The 19,096-nt window shown below is 46.1% G+C and overlaps 1 protein-coding gene across 6 annotated transcripts in view; it reads right to left on the bottom strand.

Annotated features, from left to right (window-relative positions):
* The window catches only part of GABRG3 (gamma-aminobutyric acid type A receptor subunit gamma3), a 1,125,049-nt gene that overhangs the window by 521,282 nt on the left and 584,671 nt on the right, over nucleotides 1-19,096 (bottom strand). The gene's annotated exons all lie outside the window — the stretch shown is intronic.

The following is a 19,096-nucleotide window of genomic DNA, read 5'->3' as shown; positions in this document are numbered from 1 at the left end:
CCGAGACAGGCTCGATGGTCGCTGTTTTTCTCTCGTTTCGATTTCGTGGTTTCATATCTTCCGGGTTCGAAAAACGTGAAGGCTGATGCCCTTTCTAGGAGTTTTGTGCCTGACTCCCCGGAAGTTTCTGAACCGACTGGTGTCCTCAAAGAGGGGGTGATTTTGTCTGCCATCTCTCCTGATCTGCGACGGGTGTTGCAGGAGTTTCAGGCCAATAGACCTGACCGTTGTCCACCGGAGAGACTGTTTGTCCCGGACAGATGAACCAGTAGAGTTATTTCCGTGGTTCATTCTTCAGTGTTGGCGGGTCATCCTGGGATTTTTGGTACCAGGGATTTGGTGGCGAGGTCCTTTTGGTGGCCTTCCTTGTCGCGGGATGTGCGTTCCTTTGTGCAGTCCTGTGGGATTTGTGCTCGGGCTAAGCCTTGCTGTTCTCGTGCCAGTGAATTGCTTTTGCCTTTGCCTGTCCCGAAGAGGCCTTGGACGCATATTTCCATGGATTTTATTTCGGATCTTCCTGTCTCTCAGAGGATGTCTGTCATCTGGGTGGTTTGTGATCGTTTTTCTAAAATGGTCCATTTGGTACCCTTGCCTAAGCTGCCTTCCTCCTCCGATTTGGTGCCACTATTTTTTCAGAATGTGGTTCGTTTACATGGTATTCCGGAGAACATTGTGTCTGACAGAGGATCCCAGTTTGTGTCCACATTTTGGCGGTCCTTTTGTGCTAAGATGGGCATTGAATTGTCTTTTTCGTCGGCCTTCCATCCTCAGACGAATGGCCAAACCGAACGAACTAATCAGACCTTGGAAACTTATTTGAGATGTTTTGTTTCTGCTGATCAGGATGATTGGGTGACTTTTCTGCCATTGGCTGAGTTCGCCCTCAATAATCGGGCTAGTTCTGCTACTTTGGTTTCACCATTCTTTTGCAATTCTGGTTTTCATCCTCGTTTTTCCTCGGGTCAGGTTGAGCCCTCTGACTGTCCTGGGGTGGATTCTGTGGTGGATAGGTTGCAGCAGATTTGGAACCATGTGGTGGACAATTTGACGTTGTCCCTGGAGAAGGCTCAGCGCTTTGCTAACCGCCGTCGCTGTGTGGGTCCCCGACTTCGTGTGGGGGATTTGGTATGGTTGTCTTCTCGTTATGTCCCGATGAAGGTTTCCTCTCCTAAGTTCAAGCCTTGTTTCATCGGTCCTTATAAGATTTTGGAAATCCTCAACCCTGTGTCATTTCGTTTGGACCTCCCAACATCGTTTGCCATTCATAATGTGTTCCATAGGTCATTGTTGCGGAGATACGTGGTGCCTGTGGTCCCATCTGTTGATCCTCCTGCTCCGGTCTTGGTCGAGGGGGAGTTGGAGTATGTGGTGGAGAAGATCTTGGATTCTCGTATTTCGAGACGGAAGCTTCAGTACTTAGTTAAATGGAAGGGCTATGGTCAGGAGGATAATTCCTGGGTTGTCGCCTCCGATGTCCATGCGGCCGATTTGGTTCGTGCCTTTCATTCGGCTCGTCCTGATCGGCCTGGGAGCTCTGGTGAGGGTTCGGAGACCCCTTCTCAAGGGGGGGTACTGTTGTGAATTCCATTCTCGGGCTCCCTCCTGTGGTCATGAGCGGTACTGTGTGAGTTTGTTCTGGGGCTCCCTCTGGTGGCCTTTAGCGATATGGCTGGTCTTGGCTGGGCTCAGCTGCTTCATTTCCTGCTATGCTGGGCCTATTTAATTCACCTGGACCTTCATTTGTTGCCTGCTGTCGGTGTATTCAGTCCTGATATTGAGCTCTCCTGAATATTCCTTGTGACCAGTCTCCTGCTGGAGAAGCTAAGTTTGTTTGTTCATTTTACTCATTATTTCCTTGAAAACGTTTCTCTGTATATGATGAGTTCAGTCCAGCTTGCTTATATGTGATTTTTCACTTGCTGGTTAGTTCTGGGGTGCAGAGTGCGCCCCTCACATCGTGAGTCGGTGTGGGGGTTCTTGTATTCTCTGCGTGGTTTATTTTTGATAGTTTTTGTACTGACCGCACAGACTCCTATCTATTTTCAGTCTTTCTAGTGTTAGCGGGCCTCATTTGCTAAACCTGTTTCATTTCTACGTTTGTCTTTTCCCCTTAACTCACCGTTATTATTTGTGGGGGGGCTGACTAAAACTTTGGGATTATTTCTCTGAGGCAAGTGAGGTCTTTGCTTTCTCTCTAGGGGTAGTTAGTTTCTCAGGCTGTGAACGTGGCATCTAGGATTTTAGGAACGCTCCACGGCTGCCTTTAGTGTGTGTGGATAGGATCAGGATTGCGGTCAGTATAGCTTCCACCTCCCCAGAACTTGTCCTATATTCTGGTCATATGTGTCAGGTCAGTTTTGAGATCCTACCACCGGATCATAACACTCACCTCTCCGGAGGCCCCTGCACCTTACCGCTGTTAACTGGCAGCCTTCTTTGCTTAAAATGAGCGCGTTTAGGGCCTTCCATGACGTCATGGCTTCTGATTGGTCGCGTGCCGCTCATGTGACCGCCACGCGACCAATCACAAGCCGCGACGTCATTCTCAGGTCCTAAATTCCTAATTCTAGGAATTCTCTCCTTCAGACCCTGGGAACCATCAGGATACCTTCCGATACTTGGTGTCCCATTGACTTCTATTGGTATCGGGTATCGGTATCGGCGATATCCGATACTTTTCGGGTATCGGCCGATACTATCCGATACCGATACTTTCAAGTATTGGACGGTATCGCTCAACACTATTGAGGAGGCTGGCACAGAGCCCCAAGCTGCCACTGCACATGTGCTACTAATGCCATGGATTGCTGGCCCTACTTCTATCAGGGTTTCCTCCACCTCCTACACTAGTTCCCTCCTGCTCTACCTCATCCTCGATCTCTGATGTGCTATCGCAGAGTATGTCCTCCACATCAGTTGGAAGCTGGAAGCTTTGCAGCACTACACATCAGGCTATGCTGAAGCAAATTTGTCTAGGAGACAAACCACACACCACGGCAGAATTATTGAATGAAGTAAAAGACCAGACAGGTTTGTGGCTCTCCACACTGAACCTTCAACCAGGCATGGTCGTATGTGAAAATGACTGCAAACTATTGACTGCTGTGAAGCTCTGCAAGCTCACGCACGTACCATGCTTGGCCCATGTACTGAACTTTATAGTACGGCAGTTTCTGAACACCTATTGAGTTTTGTCAGAGTTTCTGGTCAAAACCACGCTGCACCAGCACCCATTACTGCAAGTCAGCTAAGCTGCTGCCACTCTGGCAGTGCTGCAGCAGCGAATGCAAGTCCCAGAACAAAGACTAGTTCACAAAGAGACTAGAGATGAGCAAATATTTCAATATTCAGTTCGTCTCATGATTGCCAAATTGAAATATTTGCCGATTTAATCACCAAATATAGCCGAGCATGAACATACACAGCACACAAGCCATATCTGATCAATGGTAACGTTACCGCCGGTAAACCTTTACCACCATCAGAGCACTGCGGGGTCACACTGACAGATGACGGCATAGTAACCCGATGTAGTGACCCACTGTAAACAGCTTACTCCAGGTCAGCAGTCACCAGCTGATGAGATACTACTTCTTCCATCAGCCTGCATCTGCTGTCACTAATAACAGTAGTAGTAGAGTAGAGGATGTCACCTTTGTATTGTCAGGTGGCATCAAGCCCCAAGGTTAGTAATGGAGAGGCGTCTATAAGACACCCCCATTACCAACCCAATAGTCATGTTGTATAAAAACACACACACCCAGAATAAAGTTCTTTAATTGAAAGAATGACACAGACTCCTTTAATAAATCTTAATGAAACCATACATTGCCCATTCCAGTGATGGCATTGTCTCCTGCAAGAGAATTAATATAAAAAATAACAATATTCCTCACCATTGTGCTGAGAAGATAATAATGCATTTGTTCCAGGATGGGTCTAGCTCTTCTGCATCTAGATGGAAGGCTGCATGGTTGCATGATACAACCTTACAGCCTGTCATTCAGCAGACACTGAGCAGCATCTGCTACCCCTGCTCAGTGTCTCACTGTGAACACGTAGAACCTGTCTGACGTCACCAAGAGCATGAGAAAATTCTTAGTCTTAGGCCGGGGTCACACTAGACCGTAATACGGACGAATGCTCTGCGATACAAAATCGCATAGTACTCGGCACAATGTTAACCTATGGTGCAGCTCCCATCATCCGATATTTTCTCCACCGTATTCAGGATCCGAGTGAAATCGCAGCATGCTGCGATTGTCAGCGTATCTCGGCCGAGACTCGCCAATGAAAGTCTATGGGGGCGAGAATAAATGGGATTACACACGGACCATGCGTGTGCATTGCGAGAAATACGCAGCGGTGTTCTATAGAAAAGCCGGTAATTCAATTGCGGGCTTTGCATTTCTCCTTCACAAACCCGACAGGATATGAGACATGGTTTACATACAGTAAACCATCTCATATCCCCCTTTTTTTTGCATATTCCACACTACTAATGTTAGTAGTGTGTATGTGCAAAATTTTGCCGCTGTAGCTGCTCAAATAAAGGGTTAAATGGCGGAAAAAATTGGCGTGGGCTCCCGCGCAATTTTTTCCGCCAGAATGGTAAAGCCAGTGACTGAGGGCAGATATTAATAGCCAGGAGAGGGTCCATGGTTAATGGCCCCCCCGTGGCTAAAAACATCTGCCCCCAGCCACCCCAGAAAAGGCACATCTGGAAGATGCGCCCTATTCTGGCACTTGGCCACTCTCTTCCCACTCCCTGTAGCGGTGGGCTATGGGGTAATGAAGGGTTAATGCCACCTTGCTATTGGAAGGTGACATTAAGCCAGATTAATAATGGAGAGGCGTCAATTATGACACCTATCCATTATTAATCCAATTGTCTGAAAGGGTTAAAAAAAACACACACACACATTATTAAAAATTAATTTAATGAAATAAACACACAGGTTGTTTTAGTATTTTATTGTTCTCTCAATCCAGCTGCAGACCCTCGCTTGGCAAAATAATAAACGCACAAGATACTTACCCTCAGATGACCCGTCACGTCCCACGAGGTAATCCATCTGAAGGGGTTAATTATTTTACAGCCATGAGCTGTGCTAAAGCACTCGCTCGTGGTTGTAATCCCCGGGGAATGAAGGAAATCTGAGTGATCTGTACTTACATTGAGTTGCGGTGATGCCCCCTCTGGTGGATGAACTCATGAACTGGAGCCTTGGAAAAGTTCCCACGCTCGAGTTCATATGAGTTCATCCACCAGAGGGCGCATCACCGCAACTCAATGTAAGTACAGATCACTCAGATTTCCTTCATTCCCCGGGGATTATAACCACGAGCGAGTGCATTAGCGCAGCTCATGGCTGTAAAATAATTAACCCCTTCAGATTGATTACCTCGTGGGACGTGACGGTTCATCTGAGGATATGTATCTTGTGCGTTTATTATTTTGCCAAGCGAGGGTCTGCAGCTGGATTGAGAGAACAATAAAATACTAAAACAACCTGTGTGTTTATTTCATTAAATTAATTTTTAATAATGTGTGTGTGTTTTTTAACCCTTTCAGACAATTGGATTAATAATGGATAGGTGTCATAATTGACGCCTCTCCATTATTAATCTGGCTTAATGTCACCTTCCAATAGCAAGGTGGCATTAACCCTTCATTACCCCATAGCCAACCGCTACAGGGAGTGGGAAGAGAGTGGCCAAGTGCCAGAATAGGCGCATCTTCCAGATGTGCCATTTCTGGGGTGGCTGGGGGCAGATGTTTTTAGCCACGGGGAGGCCAATAACCATGGACCCTTTCCTGGCTATTAATATCTGCCCTCAGTCACTGGCTTTACCATTCTGGTGGAGAAAATTGCACGGGAGCCCACGCCAATTTTTTCCACCATTTAACCCTTTATTTGAGCAGCTACAGCGGCCAAATTTTGCACATACACACTACTAACATTAGTAGTGTGGAATATGCAAAAAAAAAGGGGGATATGAGATGGTTTACTGTATGTAAACCATGTCTCATATCCTGTCGGGTTTAGGCAGGAGAAATGAAAAGCCGGCAATTGAATTACCGGCTTTTCACAGATATCGCGCTGAATGAAATATAAATACAGAATATATATATGTGTCTCAATGACATATATATATATATATATATATATATATATATATATATATATATATACCGTATATATATATATATATATATACTGTATATATGTTTTCCCGAACATTTAAGCACATAAATCCATTAGATGTCGGTTTTGCAAGCCTGCGAGAAAATCTTGCAGTACGGATGCCATACGGATTACATACGGAGGATGCCATGCGCAAAATACGCTGACACACCCTGCCTACGGATGACATACGGACCACTATTTTGGGGACATTTCTGCGTATTACGGCCGTAAAATACGGACCGATTTTTTATACGTTGTGTGTCCCTGGCCTTAGGAGTTAACAATTCACTTCACCTATCTGACGTCAGTGTGAGAGCCGTTAGTAATTTTCCCACGGCGCTCAACCTAACATCAAAATGGTACCGGAGATGTCATTGTCCATGTATGTGATATGTGTGGCACACGTGTAGCAACCGTGTGCCGCATCAGTACTACACAGCAGGCAGCAGGGAATCAGCGGTATAGTAAGCGCTGTTCTCCAGCGAAATGTGCTGAAAATGACTCTCATCATTCTCCCCTGCTCTACCGGATGATCAGCCGTAGCAGGGGAGAATGATGAGAGTTCTATTCAAGTGAGAACAATGACAGCAGGCGACAGCTTTTGGGACTATTACTTCCATCATCCTACACCTGGTGCCGCTAATAACAGTGACAGTAGGAACGGCTGATGCGCTATAAATAAATTTTAAAAAATGGCGTGGGTTCGCATGTATTTTTGATAACCAACCAGGCAAAACTCAGAGCTGGAGGCTGCAACCCTCAGCTGTCAGATTCAGCAAGACTGGTTATCAATAAAAGAGGGGTCCCTATGCCATATTTTTTAAATTATATAAATAAATAACCACTAAATGGAGCAAAATTTTCAATAATGGGCTAAAATGTATATTTTTATTTTAATTAGAATACCATTTTAATCATAAATACATAATTTCCAATAAACAAAAGCAGGAGGAAACACATAAAAAACAGGTACACGAAAACCAAAAGTGGGAACACCTGGATATAAAAAGCAATGGAAAATTAATATTTATGCGTCAATTGCATAGTCCTGAGAAATACTAAATACAAATATAAGTGCAAGTGCTAGTAAACAAAGTAAACCATAAATTGGATTTACAGACAAATATGCATATATATTATTATTATTATTATATATATAATAAGGACCTGTTGTAATCAGACACCGTGTTAAGTGGCCCAAACCTTGGACAAAGCTTTCTGTGCGAAACGCGCATTGGGTGTGGTGGGCACCTGAATACCTGCACTTTGTGGTAAATATGCAATGGTTCATTTGATCTGTAAATACTGCTAATGCTTGGGTTTATCATCTGTACTAACACCCTGGTTTGGACCACTTAACACAGTGTCTGATTACAACAGGCCCTTATTAGTGATGAGCGAGTGTTAGGCGTCAGGATTATTCCTCTTCACAGGAAAGATTCCAAGCCCATCTCCCATTCAGTCTCAACTGCAGTGAAGGCTGCTCAGCAAATATGTCGGTCTCAGCGTCTTGCTCAGACTCAGGCTGTGCACAATGTTACCGCTGCCTCTCCAGTCTCAGCTATGGTAACTAATAATAGACAGCAGCGAGCGGTCATTCCTGAAGCTAAGTCCAGGATTCACTCTCCTTAGCATGCTCTTGTGGTTGCAAACTCTCATTGGGGGTCGATCATCAGCTGCTCAGGTCCTGTGCCGGCTCCGGATTGACCTGCAAGCAAGGTCCTGTCTGATTGGCACAGTCTATAAAAGGATCTTTGGCGCGCCCGTCGGTGCGCTAAGATCATTCATGTCATATGTGTGTGTGGAACACTACGGTATTGTAAACTTGCTTGTGTGCTCACGGCAGGCGTAAAGCCTTTAGAATTCTGGCACCTCCGGAGAGGAGTTTGTGGGAGTGCATATGCTGCGACCGTGTCCGCTATCTGTTTCCTTGCCCCTGAGAGGGTAGCATCCACCTTTGAAGTAACAGGGGATTTCACATAGCACCATTTTCACTAGCATGGCATCTCGCTGTGCCATACTGTCCAGGGACAGCTGTATTTCAGTCTGTACCCCTCTGTGAAGCTAACAGTGTTGGGTAATTACTTTCTATTCACACGTGATGACATTTAACCCCGTGTGTTTTCAAAATCGCTTTCCGCACGCTTCGGCTATTGTATACTAGCTGCGGTTTTACATCTCGGGTTGCGATCGTACTTCATCTTAATTTACATTTAGTGCAATCCACCAACTCTAAAAGTATCTTAGAACCAGGGTCTGGCTAGCAATGGAGAGCAGGTTGTCCGCTCTTGAGCGCGCAACCTCAGCTGCTTATGTTACTGCGGTAGCGGCTCATGCAGCCTTGTGTGTCCACTGCCACCTCTGTTCCATCCCTCTCTCATCTCCCTCAGCCCGATAAGTTCACAGGTGACAGTAAAACTTGTAGAGGATTCGTGAACCAGTGTGCTATACATTTGGAGCTACTGGCATCACGTTTCACATCCAAATGAGCTAAGGTCGGATTCATGATCTCCCTGTTAATGAACAGAGCATTGGAATGGGAAACGCAGCTGTGGGAGAGCAATGACCAGGTGGTGCAGAGTGAGTCATGTTTTTTGAGAGCCCCAAAGAAGGTCTTTTTAGGGCTTCCTGTCACCCACAATACCGCGCTCCAACTTCTGGCTTTAGCCCAGGGCTCCTCCATGGTCAGCAATTACGTCATCTACTTCCAGACTCTAGCCTCTGAGTTGGAGTGGCCGGAAAAAGTTCTTATCCCTGTCTTCTGGAAGGGACTGGATGATTATATTCTGGCAATTTGGGAGGTTCCTGCCACACTGGAGGAGTTAATTTCTTTCTCCACTCGCATCAACCTTCGTCATTCTGAGCAAGGGTTGGAGCGAACCCAGTGTCGGCAGAGGTTTCGGCTGGCCCCAAACTTCACCAAGCCTCTAGAATCTCTGGCCCAGGTTCTGGAGCCACATGACGCCATGGATATTTCTCGAGCAGTATCCAAGTCTCGTCTCACTTGAGCACCTCTGATCTGCCATATCTGTAGGCAGTCTGGTCATTATGCCAACAAGTGTCCCCAACGACAGGGAAATGACCATGTGTAGTGGCCATAGGAGGAGGCTCACTAGACATGGTGACGCTTTCCTCCAAAATTACTTTTAAGGTGACATTGTCCAATGTGTTGCTCTCGCTCCTTGCAGAGGCTTGCGTGGATTCTGGGGCAGAAGGTAATTTTATGTCCTCTTCCTTCGCCCTATGGCACGCAAAATCCCTGGTCATGCTCTCCAGGCCTGTTACAGTTAAAGTGGTTAATGGTTCTACGTTACCCAGTCAGATCACCCATCAAACCATTCCCCTTTCCCTTGAAGTTACTCCAAAACATCAGGAGTTATTCTCCTTGCTCGTCATCCACGAGGGTATTGAGGTGTCTCTGGATATCCCTTGGTTGCGCCATCATTCACCTCATATCGACTGGGCCACAGGGAGCATACAGGGATGGAGTAAGGCATGCCAGGGATAGTGTCTTAAGGCCCAAGTTCAGGCTGGGTCATCCAAGGTTCCTGCAGATCTAACCTCACTGCCCAAGCATTACTGGCAGTATGCGGATGTATTTTCTAAAAAGGCCGCAAAGACTCTTCCTCCCCATCATCCCTATGACTTCCCAGTAGACCTCATCCCGGGGGCAGAGCCACCTCGCAGGCATGTTTACCCTTTGTCGCTCCCGGAGACTGAGGCAACGTCAGAGTACATAAGGGAGAATCTGGCAAGGGGTTTTATTAGGAAATCGGTTTCTACTGCGGGAGCTGGGTTCTTCTTCAACAGGGAACTTCGACCCTGCATAGATTATAGGGGTCTGAACACCATCACTGTCAATAAGAAATAACCTCTGCCACTTATCTCCAAGCTGTTTGACAGACTGTGGGGTGTGAGGATATTTACCAAGTTAGATATGCGAGGCGCCTATAATCTAATACGAATTTGCAATGGTGATGAATAGTGTTGAGCGATACCGTCCGATACTTGAAAGTATCGGTATCGGAAAGTATCGGCCGATACCGGCAAAGTATCGGATCCAATCCGATACCGATACCCGATACCAATACAAGTCAATGGGACTCAGGTATCGGACGGTATTCCTGATGGTTCCCAGGGTCTGAAGGAGAGGAAACTCTCCTTCAGGCCCTGGGAACCATATTAATGTGTAAAAGAAAGAATTAAAATAAAAAATATCGCTATACTCACCTGTCCGACGCAGCCGGGACCTCAGCGAGGGAACCGGCAGCGTTGTTTGTTTAAAATTCGCGCTTTTACTTGGTTACGTGAGGTCCCGGCTTGTGATTGGTCAGGGCGGCCATGTTGCCGGGACGCGGACCAATCACAGCAAGCCGTGACGAAATTACGTCACGGCTTGCTGTGATTGGTCCGAGTCCCGGCAACATGGCCGCCATTAACCAATCACAAGCCGTGACATCACGGGAGGCTGGACATGCGCGTATTTTGAAAAGCGCGCGTGTCCAGCCTCCAGTGACGTCCCGGCTTATGATTGGTCACGGCGCCATGTTGCCGGGACGCGGACCAATCACAGCAAGCCGTGACGAAATTACGTCACGGCTTGCTGTGATTGGTCCGCGTCCCGGCAACATGGCCGCCATTAACCAATCACAAGCCGTGACGTCACGGGAGGCTGGACACGCGCGCTTTTCAAAATACGCGCATGTCCAGCCTCCCGTGACGTCCCGGCTTGTGATTGGTTAATGGCGGCCATGTTGCCGGGACGTTACTGGAGGCTGGACACGCGCGCTTTTCAAAATACGCGCATGTCCAGCCTCCCGTGACGTCCCGGCTTGTGATTGGTTAATGGCGGCCATGTTGCCGGGACGTCACTGGAGGCTGGACACGCGCGCTTTTCAAAATACGCGCATGTTCAGCCTCCCGTGACGTCACGGCTTGTGATTGGTTAATGGCGGCCATGTTGCCAGGACGCGGACCAATCACAGCAAGCCGTGACGTAATTTCGTCACGGCTTGCTGTGATTGGTCCGCGTCCCGGCAACATGGCCGCCCTGACCAATCACAAGCCGGGACTTCACGTAACCAAGTAAAAGCGCGAAATTTAAACAAACAACGCTGCCGGTTCCCTCGCTGAGGTCCCGGCTGCGTCGGACAGGTGAGTATAGCGATATTTTTTATTTTAATTCTCTTTTTTACACATTTTTACATTAATGTTGTTTCGATACCGATACCCGATATCACAAAAATATCGGATCTCGGTATCGGAAATTCCGATACAGCAAGTATCGGCCGATACCCGATACTTGCAGTATCGGAATGCTCAACACTAGTGATGAATGGAAGTCGGCAATTAACACCCGGGATGGGTATTATGAATACTTGGTAATGCCATTAGGTCTCTGTAATGTCCCAGCCATCTTCCAGGACTTTTTTAATGACATCTTTCGGGAGATGTTATCCACTTTGATAATTGTCTATTTGGATAACATCCTTATTTTCTCTCCCGATCTGGATGCTCATCGTAGAGATGTTGCCAGAGTCTTTGAACTCTTGCATGTCAACTCTCTCTACGCCAAACTTGAGAAGTGTGTCTTTGAGCACGTGTCCCTACCATTCCTTGGCTATATCATCTCAGCCAATGGTTTGGCTATGGATCCTGCCAAGGTGGAATCGGTGTTGAACTGGCAGGAGCCACATTCCCTTAAAGCGGTGCAGACTTTATGGGATTTATTAACTACTACCACCAATTCATTCCCCACTTCTCTACTCTGGCGGCTCCCTTGGTAGCTCTCCCCAAAAAGGGACCTAACCCTAAGCTATGGTCTAAGAAGGTCTCTGAGGCCTTTGTCTCCTTAAAGTCCCATTTTGCTAAGGCTCCTGTGTTACATTGGCCAGATGTGGACAAGCCCTTTATTCTGGAGGTGGATGCATCTTGTGTTGGTGCAGGAGCTGTGTTTTATCAGAAGGATGCTAACAGTCGTAAACAGCCCTGATTCTTGTTCTCAAAGTCTTTCTCACTGGCGGAGAATTATTCCATCGGGGACAGGGAGCTACTGACCATGAAGTTGTCCTTCTCCGAATGGAGATATCTCCTGGAGGGAGCTTGGCATCCCTTCCAGGTGTTCACTGACCATAAGAATCTGCTCTTTCTGCAGATGGCCCAATGGCTAAATTCTTGCCAGGACAGGTGGTCTCTATTCTTCTTCCTATTTAAGTTTACCTAACACTTTCACTCAGGGGAGAAGAATTTACTGGCTGCTGCCTTGTCCCATTCCATCATCTCTTCCGAAGAAGAGGAAGAACCACACCTAATCATTCCCTCGGAGAGTCTGCAAACGGTGGCTCCAGTTTTACTAGAGTCGGTGCCTCGGGGCAAGACTCTTGTACCACCAAACCTATGGCCAGAAATCCTCTCTTGGGCTCACACATCTAAGTTGGGTGGGCACTTCGGGACCAAGAGGACTACTGAGCTTCTGGCGAGGTCATATTGGTGGCCGCTGATGGCACATGACATTAGGGACTATGTTCAGGCAGATGTTTCTTGTGCCAAGAATTGGACTTCCTGGCAGAGGCCCGCAGGTTTGCTACATCCCTTGCCGGTAGCAGATAGGCCCTGGGAAATGGTCAGGATGGACTTCATTGTGGACTTGCCCAAGTCCTGTAATAATACAGTCATCTGGGTAGTCACCGATCATTTCACCAAGATGGTACATCTAGTTCCCTTTCCGCCTGTACTGTCAGCACGGGCTCTGCTGTGCTTTACTGAAGCATGTCTTACTTTTCCACGGGATGCCTCATAAAATAGTCAATTACTGGGGTCCCCAGTTCGCTTCTCGGTCCTGGAGAAAGCTCTGTTGGCTGCTCAGTATTGAGCTTAATCTCTCTTCAGCATATCACCCCGAGACAAATTAATTGGTGGAGAGGTCACGTATTTACAGCACTTTGTCTTTGCCAGGCATGATGACTGGGCATCCTTACAACCATGGGCAGAGTTTTCCCTTAATAATGCCATCACCTATTCTACAGTGCAGACACAGTTCCTCCTTAATTATGGTCAGCATCCGCGTGTTCCCGTGCCCATGCCCATTTTATCTTCCAACTCTAGGGTGTTAGACTGGGCTGTGGAGGCTCGTGACATTTGGGACCGCACACAGGATGCCATTCAGGCCTCTATGGAGAGAATGAGGGTCTCTGCTGATGCACATCGCTGCCCCGCTTTGGTCTTTGCGCCTGGTGACTTGGTGTGGCTTTCAGCTCATAATATCAAGCTGCATGTAGAGTCCATTAAATTTCCTCCCTGCTATCTGGGTTCCCTTTAAAGTCCTTGAACAAACTAATCCTTTAGTATATTGCCTGTCTGTTCCGCCGTGCCTGAATTTCACTGACAACTTTCACGTCTGACTCTTAAAACCCGTTCATATGTCTTGGTTTTCTTAGTCTTACGCTGGGACTTCGGGTTCATCTTAGGACGATGGTAAATGCCATTGTTGGTGCCAAGGTAGTGCATGGCAAAAAATCTGGGGGGGTTATTTGGAAGGGTCATGGTCCGGAGGATAGAACTTGGGAGTCGGTTGAGCACATCCATGCCCCCTAGCTTATTGCAGCCTATGAGCATGATGAGGCTCATGGGGGTAGTAGGGGGGTTAATGTTAGGCATCAGGATTAATCCTCTGCACAGGATAGATCCCAAGCCTTATCTTTCTCTGCGATCTCCCATTCAGTCTTGACAACAGTGGATGCTACTCAACAAAGACATAGGTCTCAGCGTCTTGCTCAAACTAAGGCTGTGCGCATTGTTACCTCTGCCTCTCCATGTTCAGCTCTGGTAACTAATATTAGACAGCAGCGAGCTGTCATTCCTAAGACTAAGTCCAGGATTCACTCTACTGAGCATGCTAGTACAATAATATTGAAGCAAGTATATTAAATGGAGTGATAGTAAGTAACCAATGTATCATCCCGAAACTGGGAGTAAACAAATATGCATAAAGGACCAATGAAGACCAGCTGCCAAAACATAATAAGGAAAAAGAAACAAGGAACAAACAGCCATAGAGGTCCCCAGGGGTCGGGTCCAGCCGCTCTTCCTATTTGCTGATCCTGCAGGTGTTAGGTACATAAAAATGCTGATATGGTAATTATACAGCAATGTTATTTATAATGGTCCCATGTTGAGGCACTGATCTACTGCATTGTTTCTAATCAACATGGGTTTTTATGCTAACATTTCGTACCTCTGTAAGTGATCTGGCTATAGGTTGGTTTTCTGGCCCGGTTTTGCTTGGCCGTGTTTACATGTGACCCTCTTTTCCTGTGCCATACTGCCTTTTTTTGTCTGGTGGTTTTAACTATTTGCATTAATAAAAATTTTTTTTATTTGACCTCTATGGCTGTTTGTTCCTTGTTTCTTTTTCCTTGAGCATGCTAGTGAGGAGTCAACCTCTCATTGGTGGTCAGTCGTCAGCTGCTCAGGTTCTGTGCCACCTACATTTTATAAGAGGATATTTGGCATGCCTGTCGGTGCGCTAAGATCATTTATGGCATATGTGTGTGTGAAACACTACAGTAGTGTGGACTTGTTTGTGTGTACTCAGGGCAGGCGTATAGCCTTTAGCAGTAGCGCTGCTATCATGAGGCAAGTTGAATACTTTGCCTCAAGCGGCGGAGTATTCTTAAAGACAGGGGGCGGCAGAGCGGCAGTCAGAAATTAGAACACATGGTGCCGACTCTCCCTGCAATCCCTGCTCTGACACTTGCTGACAGTGTCTGCACTGTCGCAAACAAGGTAACGTGCGGATGTGCCCAGCGGAAGGTGAAGTGACTCACTGTTACCACCCGACCCGGGCTGAGGTGCAGGGGAGGTGCCCTGTCTCCTGATGACCTGCTGGCTGCTGTGCTGGGAGTCGGACACACACATTGCTGGCTGACTTGGAGCAGTAAAAGGCAGCAGTAAGTAACTATAAAAAACATAATTCGCCACCCCACCCCCCACATGCTGGTGCCTGCAGCTTATCAGGCTGTGACACATGTGGGAGGAGAGAAGTAGCTGTGGACTGTTTGTGAGCACTGGAGAAATGGTGCAGACAAGCACATGCACAGCCTGGACAGGGTGGATGGGAAAAGAAAGTAAAGGGCTTCCTATTGTTAACCCATAAGTGCCCCCAGACTGCAAGCATTAGGGTATGTTTCCACGTTCAGGAAATGCTGCGTGTTTGATGCTGCATAGAGCCGCAGCGTCAAACACACAATGTCCAGATGTTACAGCATAGTGGAGGAGATTTCATGAAATCCCGTCTCAACTATGCGGTAAAACACGCAGGTGGCAGACCCGCGTAAACGGACATGCAGCGTGACTTTTCAGAACGCAAAATGTCTGTTTACAATGCGGCGACGCTCCATCGCCACGCCGTAAATGTGCCATAGACTATCATTAGATGTGATAAAATTGCATCTAATGATTAGTCACAAGCGTAGAAACTGCGTAAATGCAGCTTACTATGCATGTCTGCCGGCTCATCTGTCCCGCTGCCGGAAGTCCCTCGTCCACTGCAGTTCTCGCGATAACTTATTGCGAGAACTGCCATGACCGGGACTTATCTCCGGTCACTAGTCTGGTTCTCACAAACAGCTGATCAGCTGTTTGCGAGAACGCTGTAGTGTAGGTGATCGCTGGAGAGTTATCTCCGGCGATCATCTACCGGCTCTGCTACATCTAGATGTCAGGCATCCAGATGTAGCAGAGCCGGACTCATCTACACTGTGTGCACATACACCACACACCATGAAACAACATGCAATATGCGACAAGCTGTGGCGACATGCGACAACATGCGACAACATGTAACATGCGACAGCTTAGGTGAGTAAAGAGTAAACCAAATTTATTTATACTTATTTTACCACGTTGGAAGGGGTGGAGCCGTTTTGCAGTTCGCCTCAGGCAGCAGAAAGGCTAGGTTCAACCCTGGCCTTTAGAATTCCGGCACCTCCGGAGAGGAGTTCATGTGAGTGCATACGCTGTGACTGTGTCCACTACCTGTTTCCTTGCCCCTGACAGGGTAGCATCTACATGTGAAGTAACAGGGGATTTCACATAGCGCCATTTTCACCAGCGTGAAATCTAGCTGTGCCATACTGTCCAGGGTATTTCAGTCTGTACCCCTCTGTGAAGCTATCAGAGTTGGGTAATTACTCTCTATTCACACAGGGTGACATTTAACTCCATGTGTTTTCAAGATCGCTTGCTGCACGCTTCCGCCATTGTTACTTAGCTGCTACAAATCATGCAGCTAAAGTGACAGAAACTAAATCTCCAAATACTCGGAGATCACCCAAGAGTGCTTGGGAAATCTTGAGTAATGAGTATATATGATATATGATACATTGACTGTAAATCCAATTTATGGTTTACTTTGTTTACTAGCACCTGCACTTTAATATATTTGTATTTACTGGTATTTAGTATTTCCTAGGACTATGCAATTTAGACATAAATATTAATTTTCCATTGCTTTTTATATCCAGGTGTTCCAACCTTTGGTTTTCTTGTACTTATTTGTATGCGTTTCCTCCTGCTGTTGTTTATTGGAAATTATGTATTTATGATTAAAATGGTATTCTATTTAAGAAAAAATATAACTTTTAGCCCATTATTGAAAATTTTGCTCAACTTAGTGTTTTTTTATAATTATCCCTTTTTCTTGGGTACATAATTTGTGATTTAAGGTTCCTTTTGGAGTTTTTATTTAAATAAATAATAAAAGAACAGTGTGGGGTCCTCCCCATTTTTGATAAACATCCTTGCTAAAGCAGGCAACTGGGGGCTCATATTATCAGGCTGGTATAGGGCAATGGATATTGACCCCCCAGGTCTAAAAATAGCAGCGCGAAGCCAACCAGAAAAGACACATCTATTAGATTCACCGATTCAGGTGCTTTGCCTGGCTCTTCCTACTTGACCTGTAGCCATGGCAAGTGGGGTATTATTTGTGGTGTTGATGTCACCTGTTGGTTTTGTATTGTCAGGTGACATTAAACCCATGGATTATTAATGGAGAGGTGTCTATAAGACACCTATCAAATACTAATCCTATAGTTATATGGTAAATAAAGACACAGCCAAAATAAAGGCTTTTATTAGAAATAAAACTAAACAGGCTTTTCCTTTTTTATGGAAAAATAACAAACACATTTACAGTGGGGCAAAAAAGTATTTAGTCATTCAGCAATAGTGCAAGTTCCACCACTTAAAAAGATGAGAGGCGTCTGTAATTTACATCATAGGTAGACCTCAACTATGGGAGACAAACTGAGAAATAAAAATCCAGAAAATCACATTGTCTGTTTTTTTATCATTTTATTTGCATATTATGGTGGAAAATAAGTATTTGGTCAGAAACAAACAATCAAGATTTCTGGCTCTCACAGACCTGTAACTTCTTCTTTAAGAGTCTCCTCTTTCCTCCACTCATTACCTGTAGTAATGGCACCTGTTTAAACTTGTTATCAGTATAAAAAGACACCTGTGCACACCCTCAAACAGTCTGACTCCAAACTCCACTGTGGTGAAGACCAAAGAGCTGTCAAAGGACACCAGAAACAAAATTGTAGCCCTGCACCAGGCTGGGAAGACTGAATCTGTAATAGCCAACCAGCTTGGAGTGAAGAAATCAACAGTAGGAGCAATAATTAGAAAATGGAAGACATTCAAGACCACTGATAATCTCCCTCGATCTGGGGCTCCACGCAAAATCCCACCCCGTGGGGTCAGAATGATCACAAGAACGGTGAGCAAAAATCCCAGAACCACGCGGGGGGACCTAGTGAATGAACTGCAGAGAGCTGGGACCAATGTAACAAGGCCTACCATAAGTAACACACTACGCCACCATGGACTCAGATCCTGCAGTGCCAGAAGTGTCCCACTGCTTAAGCCAGTACATGTCCGGGCCCGTCTGAAGTTTGCTAGAGAGCATTTGGATGATCCAGAGGAGTTTTGGGAGAATGTCCTATGGTCTGATGAAACCAAACTGGAACTGTTTGGTAGAAACACAACTTGTCGTGTTTGGAGAAAAAAGAATACTGAGTTGCATCCATCAAACACCATACCTACTGTAAAGCATGGTGGTGGAAACATCATGCTTTGGGGCTGTTTCTCTGCAAAGGGGCCAGGACGACTGATCCGGGTACATGAAAGAATGAATGGGGCCATGTATCATGAGATTTTGAGTGCAAACCTCCTTCCATCAGCAAGGGCATTGAAGATGAAACGTGGCTGGGTCTTTCAACATGACAATGATCCAAAGCACACCGCCAGGGCAACGAAGGAGTGGCTTCGTAAGAAGCATTTCAAGGTCCTGGAGTGGCCTAGCAAGTCTCCAGATCTCAACCCTATAGAAAACCTTTGGAGGGAGTTGAAAGTCCGTTTTGCCAAGCGAAAAGCCAAAAACATCACTGCTCTAGAGGAGATCTGCATGGAGGAATGGGCCAACATACCAACAACAGTGTGTGGCAACCTTGTGAAGACTTACAGAAAATGTTTGACCTCTGTCATTGTCAACAAAGGATATATTACAAAGTATTGAGATTAAATTGTGTTTCTGACCAAATACTTATTTTCCACCATAATATGCAAATAAAATGATAAAAAAACAGACAATGTGATTTTCTGGATTTTTTTTTTCTCAGTTTGTCTCCCATAGTTGAGGTCTACCTATGATGTAAATTACAGACGCCTCTCATCTTTTTGAGTGGTGGAACTTGCACTATTGCTGAATGACTAAATACTTTTTTGCCCCACTGTATACTCACCTAACGCCTAATTCCACTGAATCCCATGACATAATCCATGTCTGGAGGATTAATACTTTTCAGCCCAGATGGTGCCAAGTTGCGACCATCCAGGCT

This window comes from Ranitomeya variabilis, chromosome 3, assembly GCF_051348905.1.
Source record: "Ranitomeya variabilis isolate aRanVar5 chromosome 3, aRanVar5.hap1, whole genome shotgun sequence".
In the NCBI taxonomy this organism is placed as follows: domain Eukaryota; kingdom Metazoa; phylum Chordata; class Amphibia; order Anura; family Dendrobatidae; genus Ranitomeya; species Ranitomeya variabilis.
The sequence above is the reverse complement of the archived record's forward strand: the minus strand, read 5'-3'. Positions and strand labels throughout refer to the sequence as shown.